Genomic DNA, 12,148 nt, shown 5'->3' on the forward strand with positions numbered 1-12,148 from the left:
AGTAGAACAATGTTGAATATTTCACTGCATGTATTCTACATGTGGATATAAACCTATGAGCATCAATAGTTCACTCTCCAAGAATCCTTTCTTTTTCTGATTATGAGTACCAAAAAATTAAGCTGTAAATTTTACTTTTGTTATTGTCAATTTTACATCAATGAGAATTTTCTATTATGTTTGAATTTAGACTATCTATACATTACCAAAAGAGCTGCAAATTTCTTCAAATGTATGTGACCATTCAATAGTAGATATTTCAAGGTTTTGAATATGCATAGGTATTAATTTAAGTAATTTAACAGTATTCCTAAGTACCTGTTTTTCTGACACTGCATGTAGCAGATATTTTCTCCAAAGCCAATTAGGTTTTTTCATCTGAAATGGGTGTGGGAGGTGATCGATTATTGTTGCCAAATGAGAGGAAAACTTCACATTTATCACCTTCATCAATTTACAGGCTATTTTTTCTGGCATCTCTAATTTTTTTGTCATATTCCTTCTTTTACCCTTTATAACATGACCTCCTTTAGTGGACTTTTTCTCCTTGGCACTGTTAGTTACAAGATGCCCTGAATCAAATGTCATTCACTGATCCGACATTCATCTTCTCTCAGGATTAGAAAAATCATCAAATAATGATTAGAGACAAAGAGTTTTAAACATCCTAATCATACATCTCAATTCAATATTGATTTAAATGATTGATTTTCCTATGATAACACAGCACCCTGACCAATCAAATATAATGTTTACAAGATACATTAATCATAATTTGCAGTTTTCTTATAGGTATGATGCATAGAGAACATTTTATAAGTCTATAAACTGACAAAAAAAGTATTTTGGTCAAGGAGCTAGATTTGTGGGTGCAGCATGTATATATATGCACCAAAGATTGGTGCAACAATACACTCAATTTTTATATACTTTGTAATTCCATCAGTCTCTTAATTAAAAACTCCATTTTAGTTTCTATATAAGGCTTTTTTATCAGCTTGCTTTTATCACATGGAGCAACAGAAAACAAGTTCAAAAATGTGGAGCTATTTGTGCACTTCAATACATTGTCAAGCTGCAAATAATAGCTGGTAATGTGATTTATCCAGAGAAATTATGTTAAGTAGAACTGTATAAAATGTATATGGTTTGATTTCCTTGGAGAGCAGTCAAGACTTAAAAATTAAACCTAAAATATGGTAGAAATAAATGGATCAAGATGTTGCTAAGCAGAATAGAGATAATATGACAATATTATCTCAATCTTCACAATTCTGAATTAACACATTTGTTTTTGTTGTTTCTCCTCTTCAGCCTAATTCACAAATTAATACCATTATCTTAAGGGTATCTGATTGCTGTTTTGAACTGACTCTTATACAATTTTGCTTATTCCTATTTTCATCCTATATACTTCAGTTCCATTTTCTGTCATCTTTTTGGGAACCAGAAATTATACACATTCCATTTCAGAGGAGCATCTCAGCTTACTCCTGCCTGTAACGTGAGGAAATGCCTACATTGTTCCACTGGTTGCTACTTCCCTGGAGCAAATTTTCCAAAGGCCGATTTCAAGCAAAATTTCTTTCATCTTGACATGTGCTGGAATAAAGCACTTAAAAACAAAGGACTGGGAAGGGGATCTCAAGATAAGCACAGGATCATATCATGTGTTTTCCCACACCCCCAAGACAGCACTGCTACAAAGAGCATAATTATGTGAGAACAAATACGAAGACCAAAGGTGATGTATGGCTCGTCTCCTATTCATGGTGAGCTCTGAGTTCCTGGAGCCCAGGCTGATCTGCCCCTGGTGGGAAACAATGTCCACTACCTGTCCAAGACCATGCTCAAATACTGCCCCCTAGACACTGTGTTTGAGCTTAGAAAATAGACTCTCAGATTATTTATCTGAAACCCAAATATTATTTTTCTGACTTTTCCATTTAATTGGTTTCCTCTGAGAATTTTAACCACAGAGGCTTTTTCTTGTTCCGAAAACAGCATAGTCCTTAAGAACAAATCTGAAAATGTTCTGATGCTCCCAGTGTTATTCCAAATATGGAGTTCGTTTATGAAAGCCCCCTTATGTGGTACAAGATTAATATTAGAGAAGGAAATCTGAAAACACTGTTTTATAATACCAGATTTGATTGTTTTACTCAACACTTACCCAGAACCTACTACACAACAGGCATTTGCTTTACTCTGGGCATTGAAAAAAATGGATAAAAGACAACACAGTCCCTCCTCTAGGGAGGCCAGAGTTTAGAGGGAGAAGTAAAAAATAAACAAAAAAAAAAACACTTTGGGTAGAAGCAATCGTGCTATGACTCATCAACAAACCAAGAACTATAAATGTTTATGATCTACTCAATTATCCAGCATAAGGAAGTCAGAGCAGACTCCAGGGAGGTCTGTCCTATGAGCAATGAGGAAGTAAATTTGAACTGACTGCTAAAGGAATTAGTGAAAGTTTTCCAGGAGAAGAGGAAATATTTTACCAGAAGAAGGAAGAGCAATAGCAAAAGTTCAGTCACGCAAGAAACTGATATAAACTAGGAATGATGAAAAGGTCCCTGAGAAAATAGTGTGGGATGTTTGAGGATTAAAATACTGTCAAGAGAAGAAAGTGAAGCTGACAGTAGTATAGTCACATGCAGCAGAAACACAGTGTCCACCCATTGTTGGGTCTTCATAGGAAGCATTCCTTAACTTCTCTCAGCTAGGGAGGTTGACAACACCCCGATTGGGACCCCTGCTGTAAACAGGTGAACCAGTCCTGGCCAATTACATTACGCCATATATCTGGACCAAGTGGTAGCTTGAGATGCATGGGCATTGAAAAAAATGGATAAAAGACAACACAGTCCATCCCTCCAAGCTAGAGATGCATGACCCAAACTGAGCCAATCAGGATCCTCACTAGGGCTATCACAAGGCCCAGTTTTGTGTGTGAGACCTGTTCAGTCACAAAGGACCTGTGGTTTTGTGTGTCCAGCATTTGGTTTAATGTTCTGTTGCTGCCATCCAAAAATCTTACTCATTTCATCTTTGAACTTCTATTTCGTAAGTGAAATCCAAAGGGACCATGAGGCACACACTTGAACAGAGGAAAAATACACTCCACTTGCAATACAGCACTTATAATGCCCCATGCGCACAGCACTCCCGTGGACCCACAGTACATGGCGGCTCTGTGAGATTCTAGGTGAGGACAAGGTAACTAAGTACGTTACATTTATAACAGAATTAATGGGGGAACTGACATGTTTTCTATTGTATTTAAACCAGAATTGTTTCCAATTGAAAGGAGGCAATGATGTCTTAAGAAACAAGACTGAATTACTTCATCATTTATGTCCTTTCTTACATTTATTACTTCCCTCTATAAGATAAGCAGTGCAAACAAAGGCATAAAAGGAAAGGAAAGGTAAGATAGAGCAACTCATGTTTCTTTTTCCTTTCAATCCTTTCTTTACCTATCGGTAAGCTGATGAGCATTGGTAGAATGTAAGTATATCAAGAAGTGACATAAAAACAGTTGAGTTTCCAGTCTCCCTGGTGGCGCAAGGGGTTAAGACACAAGATGCAGCAGACCTTTCCTAACTCACCTGCTGCTCCCCTCAGCAGTGTATTTCAGTCAATCTACCAGTTCTGTTCCCCACTCTGTCTCCGGTGAATTCTCTCCCCCCACCACCACACCTCTGCTCTATACCCCAGTTCTTGTATGTATAAATAAATAAATCTTAAAAAAAAAAAAACAGTTGAGTTTCTTTTGTACAGCAGTTTCACTGGTCTAGTAAGAATGCTTGTGACCAGAGGATTGACTAATACAGCTTTGTGGGCTGAGCACAGAGAGAGCTTTTAAATTCATACTCCTAGAAACTAATGAACAGACACTTCAGAGAGTCAAGAAGAAAGGTCACCCAGAATCTTTGTTAAATTTTTTTTATAATTTCAAATTATAAAATATTTTTAAAGGTTTAAATATTTCTGAATAGTAGAAAGAATATCAATAAAAATGAATATGTATATACTTACTACTCAATTTTTAAATATCTACCAGTGCCTTAAATGGCATCCTAAGGAAGGCCTTCCCCAAATCCTTCCCCGCCCATACCCGAGCGTAACCAATATGAACTTTGTAGTAAGTCTTCTCCTGCATGTCCGTCTAACACAGTAGCTTTTTCTGTTGTACTGTGGAAGAGGAACCAAAGGGGGCTAGTCTGGAGGCTAGGAGACACAGGATAAGTCTGCTCAGCTGCTCATAAGATCATGTTTTGCCAAATAAAATTTTCATAGCAAATTCATTCGCAAAATTATGTATCTTCACATGATGACTATTCAGCCAAGGCAAGAATAAAAACCTCACTATATACCATGACTCCCTTACCAGAGCACAGAAATGAGCTTTGGGCTTATTCTCTTCTTTTTTTTTTTTTTATAGAGGCATGTTTTATTTATTTATTTATTTGTTTGTTCGTACATGCACTGGGTACAGTCAGAAGCGCGGGAGGGTGAGAGAATTCACCAGAGCCAGAGCGGGGAGCAGAGCAGGCAGAAGGACCGAAGTACACTGCTGAGGGGAGCAGCGGGCGGCAGGAGAGGTCTGCACGCCATGTGGGACCCTCCTCCGGTGGCCGGGGAGCAGCCGGGAATCGAACCAGCGCCACAGAGGCAGCGGGCAGCCTCGCAACCCAGCGCTCAACCGCTGCGCCACCGGGGAGGCCCAGGGCTTATTCTCTTCTAACAAGTGAAAAACTGCCTGACATACAACATAGCTTGGTGCTTCTGACTTTATGTAGGATGCTATCAAATTCATTTTAAATAAATCCCAGGAATAAAAGAAAGAATATTATGCACAGAGAAATTAATCCCTAATCGTAAAATTTTATGCTGTAGGGCCTCCCCTGGTGGCACAGCGGTTGAGCGCTGGGCTGTGAAGCTGCCCGCAGACTCTGCAGCTCTGGTTCGATCCCCTGCTGCTGCCGGACGAGGGACCCACATGGCATGCAGACCTCCCCTGCCGCCCGCTGCTTCCCTCAGCAGTGTACTTAGTCACTCTGCCTGTTCTCTTCTCCACTCTGGCTCTGGTGAATTCTCTCACCCTCCCGCACTTCTGACTGTACCCAGTGCTTGTATAAATAAATAAATAAATCTTTAAAAAACAATTTTTATGCTGTACAGCACTTCACTGGAAATCCCAAGGAATTGAGTTTCTTAGTTTAAGTGGAATCTTCCTTTCAAGTCCTCACATTCTTGCTGGCTCACAAAACAAGAACTTCTATTCTCATGAAAATATTGTGTAGCTACCTGGATCCTACTTACCAGCTTCCAGTAGGAAGAACATTTTTCTGTGTTTTGTGCTGAGACACTGATGACCACTGGTTCAATCTTCATTGTTAGGGGAATCAATGGACTCAAGACCTCTCACTTAGGTTCTTTGAACCCAGCGGTGTGAGTTGGGCTACAGGCCTACACAAAGGTAGCCAGAGAAATAGCACTCTGCAGGCAGGCCCATCTCGTCCCCCATGAAGGTCCCACCAACGTGTGGCGGAGGGAGGGGAGTCCCAAGACCATTTGGGCTCCACATGCAAGCCACTTTCAGTTTTATGCAAAATAAAATGCTGATGTCTATTTCCGTATTCGATGTCTGTGCTCAGTGTCCACTTCCTGTGTCCATGTTTCAGTTGATTGGCTCCTCCAAACTCCAGTATCTAACATTCCTCCAATTATATAATTTATCTATTTAAGACATTGCCTTCTGAATCATAGGAAGTTTATCCTCCTTATGAAGAAAACTAAATGGTACAAAATTTTGTGACATGATTCTGTGTAGAAAAAGATATATACAGAATTTTCACTCTTTGTATGAAAATTAATTTTCTCCCTAAATCATTAAGTCTTCAATAAAACAATGTGATTTTTTTCCCCTCCTATTTTTCTATAAGTCATAGTCTCCTTGAATACAGACTCAGGATTTGTAATGCTCTCCAGGCTCTACGCAACAATCTCTAAATACTTATATCAGCAAAACAAATTTACTCATGAGCAACATAGGAGCTGCCAGAATCAATTAAAAATAAGTGGTGTAAAACAAATTGATGGAGGATAATTTTGATACAACATCATTTCAGCTTATAAAATGTCTTCCATTTCTAAAAATAAGCAGACCTGAATATAAAAGAAAATCCCTAAGAAGCAAACATTTGTTCCATTCAATAAAAACAAATTGTTTTTATGTTATCTGAAAGGGTTCAGTCAAACAGAAATATTGGCTTTGAAACACACCCATTTGAATAATTTGGCAGAAGTGTTTTTAAACCATTCTTTTACATGATTTAATAAAAATGGCACTACCATTGGAAAAATAATGAAATAGAAAACTTTGCAACATAAAATGAGTTACCATAAAATGTAAACATTATAAGAACAATTAAGCTTTATTATGCTACTAATGATTTGTACGGTTGTATTCCTTAATGACCTTGAAATTATATGTTTTTTAAAAGATGGGTTTTAAAATAACATGACTCCAAATGCTACAAAATATAATTTTCTATTTTAAAGCAGTTGTCTGCAAATAAATATTGGAAAGCTGTTTCTAAATCAGTCATCAGAAACCCTTATGTAATTAGTACTGTTCAGGGCCAATTCCCCCACCTTTGACTGTAAGTTTTCTTTTCATCTGTTCAACAACTGTTCCAAATCTTTTCCATTTTGCTCAGTCCCTAGTGCTGTAGCCAACACACAGTGATGAACTCCATTTTGCTCAGTCCCTAGTGCTGTAGGCAACACACAGTGATGAACTCATGTTACTAAGACTAATTATAAGCTCTCATCTTCCCTCCTCTCCTCCTTGAGATCCCTCTATTTTTGTGCATTCTCCTTTCCTACCCTACTTTTGGATTCTTCCTATTCCAGACTAATCCCAAGAAGCTCTTCTTTTAGTACAACTTCCCCCTCGCTTATTCCAATTCCCTGCCCCATGAAAACGGCCTCCTCACAGACACCTCCCAAACACTTTTAAGGGTGCACGGGGCCACTCCTTCCACTGCCCCTGTCCAACCACCTAGCAACATTTGGGTCAAATCCAAATTCACTTGCCTACAAAGGCCAAGGAAGTCATGCAAATGAGAGAAATGAGCTGGGTAGGAAGGATAACAAATGGGGTAGGGGACTGTGAGGTGAACAAAAGAATGTACATTATTTCTAAGGTGGTCACCCAATTGTTACCAAGAGGGAATGAAGACCCATTGGTAGCACATCTCCCAATTTTCCAAGAAAATCAAATATGTTTTACATAAAACCTTCCAATTCATAATTGTTGAAAGGTAATCTTTTCATCTTTCATTGCTGTGGAGAATAGTAACCTGTAAGTCAATCAAAGCACATTTGAGAGGCCCATGCACAACCTCCCTGTTGCCTTGTCTACACTGGCAACCTCGTGTCTTGGTGTTTTGTTGTCTCACTACCAGCTGCACCACTCCACTGAAATTCAGTGCAACCCTCTGACTTCCTCTCCAAGCTCACCATCTAACAGTGTCTCATTCCAAGTTACTGAAACTGATGACCAATGACCAATTCACATACTTCTTGGTGTCCACGACAAACTGTTTTCCTGGTTCCTTACTTTCCTCTTCTACTTCTTCTCTGATCCATCCTCCTCCTTTTCATCTCCAAGTCCTTTCACACTACCTTGCAGGATAGTGTGAGAAGCTCATATGCAGTGAACATCTGCACAACACACTCTTCAAGTGAAGTTTTCTAGAGACAAATCACCTTAGGTAAGCACCTAAGGTGCTTACATGGTATTTGTAGTGTTTCTGGTCATTGATGCACATTGAAATCACCTGGGGCATGTAATCCACACATGGTGACAGTTTAAAATTACTATACTGCATATCTGAAAGTTACTAAGAGAATACACCTTGAAAGTTCTCATTACAAGGAAAAAAATTTAACTATGTACAGTCATGGATGTTACTGTGGTGATTGTTTCATAATAAATGCAAATATCAAATTATTACTTTTTAAAGGTTTTAAGGTGAAGGATTTTTTAAAATATTTATTTATTTATACAAGAACTGGGGTACAGGCCAGAAGCGTGGGAAGGTGAGAGAATTCACCAGAGACAGAGCAGGGAGCAGATGCAGGGGGTGAGAGGATTCATCAGAGACAGAGTGGGGAGCAGAACAGGCAGACTGACTGAAATACACTGCTGAGGGGAGCAGTGGGCAAGAAAGGAGAGGTCTGCCGTGCCATGTAGGTATCTCCCTGGCCGGCTGGGAATTGAACCCAGAAGGTGCGGACATCTTCACAGCACTGCACTAAACCGGCTACGCCACTAGGGAGGCCCAAATGTCAAATTATTGTACTGTATACCTGAAACTAATATAATGCTATCTGTTAATTATAATGTCAATTTTTAAAAAACGATCATTGCATGATTTGTACTTTTTCAGAGGGTCTTTTATGACTCCTTCAGATAGATTTGTATGTCTCTCCCTAGCTTTCTATACTTATTCCCAAGAAAGAAAAAAAGGAAGGAAGTAATGGAGGGAGAGAGGAAGGAAGGGAGGAAATAAATCACTGGGGATGAATTTAATTGGTTTGGGTTATAGCCTGAACTCAGGATTTTTTAAAAGCTCTCCAGGTGATCTAGCACAGGTTGTTGGGCATCTTCTCTCTGATTGTATCTTTTATTATCTGAATAAACTTTCAGTGAAAGTAAAGTGTTTCTTGAGCACTACTTCATGTTTATCTATAGCAGTGAATCTCTGAGCTCTCCATGCTCCAAGCATCTTTCTCAACCAGTCCATCATGCTCTATGATTGTGTTCCCTCCTTTTTTACAGACCTTGCTGAACCCTTCAGGAATAGACCTAGGCCTGTTCCTGGGTCTGCTGAGTGGTTCATGATAACACAAGGTCTCTGGAGTAAAACTCAGGGATATGCTGAGCTCATTTTGGAACAGTTGAATTGTTCTTATACCTGGTGAACAGGCAAAACAGAGTCTACAGCAGAATCAGACAGATGAAAGGAGGCTATAGAACTCCCATATAAAGGTGAGCCTCTCACTTCCTAGCCAAATCCTCACCCACAGAAATAGTATCTACAGCAGCAGTTCTGCCTATGGAACTTTGGGAGGTCCATGTCTCACTGGGGAGTATGCCAAACTGCCCCCTGCCCTATGCAGTTACTTCTAAGTGGATCTATTTCTGAATCCTTTGTCTTGAATAACTTTTCAGCCTCTTGTTATGTCTATTGTCACCTTTCTATATTCCCCATCATCCTCCCAAAGTGACAGCCTCATAGATCTCTGACACTCAACCACTAAGACCCATGCTTCTTAGGATTGGCATTTCACACCCTTCCCAATCTGACTCCACCAGGCCTCCTGGCCTTGTCTCCCACTACATCTAAATTGCTACCTTGAGCTCTGCCCCATGGGCAGCTAAAGCCGAGAAGAATTTGAATCACTGAGATGCCCCAACCAGTAAAAGGGTATGACCTTTCATATTTTCCATTTACTGAGCTATAAAAACATATTTTTGAAACTAAAATTCCAGCAGAATGTGCAATGCTGAAAGCGAATTATTCTGGCTGATTTTAATATGTTCTGTCCATCTCTAACCTTATGATTACAGGTTTACCTACACTTGATAGCATTTGACAAAACACTTTCCTTGAATTATCTCTTAAATCCACACAATAATCTTGTGAACTTTTAGAAGATTAGAAAATGGACACACAGGGGCCTTCCCGGTGGTGCAGCGGTTGAGCTCTGGGTTGCGAAGCTGCCTGCAGCCTCCGCAGTGCTGGTTCCATCCCCAGCTGCTCCCCGGCCACCAGAGGAGGGTCCCACATGGCGCACAGACCTCTCCTGCCTCCCGCTGCTCCCCTCAGCAGTGTACCTTGGTCCTTCTGCCTGCTCTGCTCCCCGCTCTGGCTCTGGTGAATTCTCTCACCCTCCCACGCTTCTGGCTGTACCCAGTGCTTGTATAAATAAATAAAATAAATAAATCTTAAAAAAAAAAAGAAAATGGACACACAGAGATAATATTTTGATTTTCCTAAGGCCACACAGTTTGTGAGAGGCACAGATGGTCCTCAGTCCCATATCTTCTACTTTAAAAATCCCATTAACCTTCTACCACCTAGTCTTGTTTTATTTACTAATGCAAATCTCCAATTGTTCAGCAAAACTCAATGAATATTAATAAAATTAACTGCATGTGTTTGAGAACTTCAAATCAAAAGCATGCATTCATGGGACCATTCTGACTTTTTCAGAGCTCAAAGTAAAAGGTATATACCTCTCTGTAGAGTTGTGTCATTAGAAGCCTCTATACCCACGACTGTCCACAGATGGAGAAATGAAATCTTGTAAAAGGCACTGGAATTGAACAAAAATGACAGTAATGAAAGGGAGGAAAACAAACAACATTTCAGCAATGACATTGCTCTGCACAGAAAGCTGTCCATCACCAAATAGATGATGGCCTCTTTATGTTGTCATGCAAAATCTAATTATACCATTTACCATCCACAGTGCTGAAGACAGACCAAAATGGCCAAGTGTCATTTTCTTTTATTATCATTTGCCTTACATTCCAACACTAGAAGGAAGAAGTAGAAAGTATATAAAACTGTAAGAATCAGGGTGACTCCCTGGTGGCACAAGTGGTTAAGATGCAGTCTATGAAGCTGTCTGCAGCCACTGCAGCAGGAGTTCGATCCTTGGATGGCCAGGTTGCTACCCACATGGCACAGTAGACCTCTCCTGGCTTGCCCGCTGCTCCCCTCAGCAGTGTTTTCAGTCAATCTGCCTGTTCTGTTCTCCACTCTGTCTCTGGTGAGTCCTCTCAACCCTCCCCCGCAACACCTCTGGCCTGTACCCTAGTTCTTCCATGCATAAATAAATAAATCTTTACCAAAAACAAGAATCTACTCTGTTCTAATATTGGTGAAAATAAAGGTGTGTCTGTGGAAAAACTCTTGGCACCAGATGGCTGTGAGGTTGGAAACACATGAATTGAGTGAAGAGGGCTGAGGATGAGGTCTCAGGACGCATCTCGTGGCACCCTGCTGGCGGGGCTAAAAACATGAAGATTTATCGTAGAAAGTGTTTTATTCATTTTAAAAAGAAATGTTTTTTAAATCTTTGATTCATCTGCCCCACTTCTAGGAATTTACTGAGAAAAAACACATACACACACTCTCATGTATTAATAGTAGTTGAGACTAAAGTGGTGGCAGAGGAATGACAAGGAGGGTTTGGAAAAGATTTCATTTTTACTGTATCTTTTGCTATCTTTGGACATCTTTCCCAATGAATACACCTATTACATATATAATAAATTAATTTTAACAGGAAATTTTAAAACCCATGCTTCAAATACACATACTCTATAACCCAGAAACTCCTCTTTATATATATTTGCAAATAAGCACCACAAAGTCTATATAAGGATTTGTGGTACAATAATGTTTGCAATGCAAGATTAAATGAGTAGATTAGTTCACTAAATTTTAGGATATCCATTCAATGTAAACATCTACAGCTATGAAAAGCATAGTATATCCACATGCAAAATACTCTGCAAGATAAATTGATTTTTAAAGCAAAAAGAACATGTGTAGCATATTATCGATTTTTGTAAAAAGCAGAAAATATAGATAGATGAGGGAGGGGAGAGAGAGAAAGACTCTGTACCTAGAGATTTTCTAGAGAGAAATTTAGGAAACTTAACTCTGGTGGACAGTTGAGCAGGTTCCAGAATGAGGACTCTAAATGTATTCATTGTTTTAGGATTGTTAGTCTTGATATACATTAATTTTTCAATTAAACTTGATTTTTTAAAAATCAGTGCATTACCACAATTTTAATGAAAACTAACTTCAGTACGATATATTAATAATCTTATTCTTTATTCATAAATCTGAGCAGATAATTACCTTTAGCAGTATCTGATGAACCACAACAATCTAAAAGAACCAAGAATAAGGGGCCAAAGAAATTGACCCAATATGAAAGAAAGTCACATACTATTTCCAGAAATATTTGAGATGATATTACAATATCTCCCAAATAAGGAAATAGAAAACAAATTTGTGGAAATTGAAGTTATGACTGATAATTA

The 12,148-nt window shown here is 39.1% G+C and overlaps 1 protein-coding gene across 1 annotated transcript in view; it reads right to left on the reverse strand.

The window, feature by feature from the left end:
- The window catches only part of LOC129146496 (endogenous retrovirus group K member 8 Gag polyprotein-like), a 61,057-nt gene extending 50,701 nt beyond the window's left edge, over positions 1 to 10,356 (reverse strand). Inside the window, exon 1 of the mRNA XM_054699058.1 lies at positions 10,322 to 10,356. The gene's annotated coding sequence lies outside the window, so the exon portion shown is untranslated. The remainder of the gene's footprint in view (positions 1 to 10,321) is intronic.
- Positions 10,357 to 12,148: the final 1,792 nt, after the last annotated feature.

The sequence above is a fragment of the Talpa occidentalis genome, unplaced genomic scaffold (genome assembly GCF_014898055.3).
Source record: "Talpa occidentalis isolate TD23 unplaced genomic scaffold, MPIMG_talOcc4v2.1 talOcc4.2, whole genome shotgun sequence".
Classification (NCBI taxonomy): domain Eukaryota; kingdom Metazoa; phylum Chordata; class Mammalia; order Eulipotyphla; family Talpidae; genus Talpa; species Talpa occidentalis.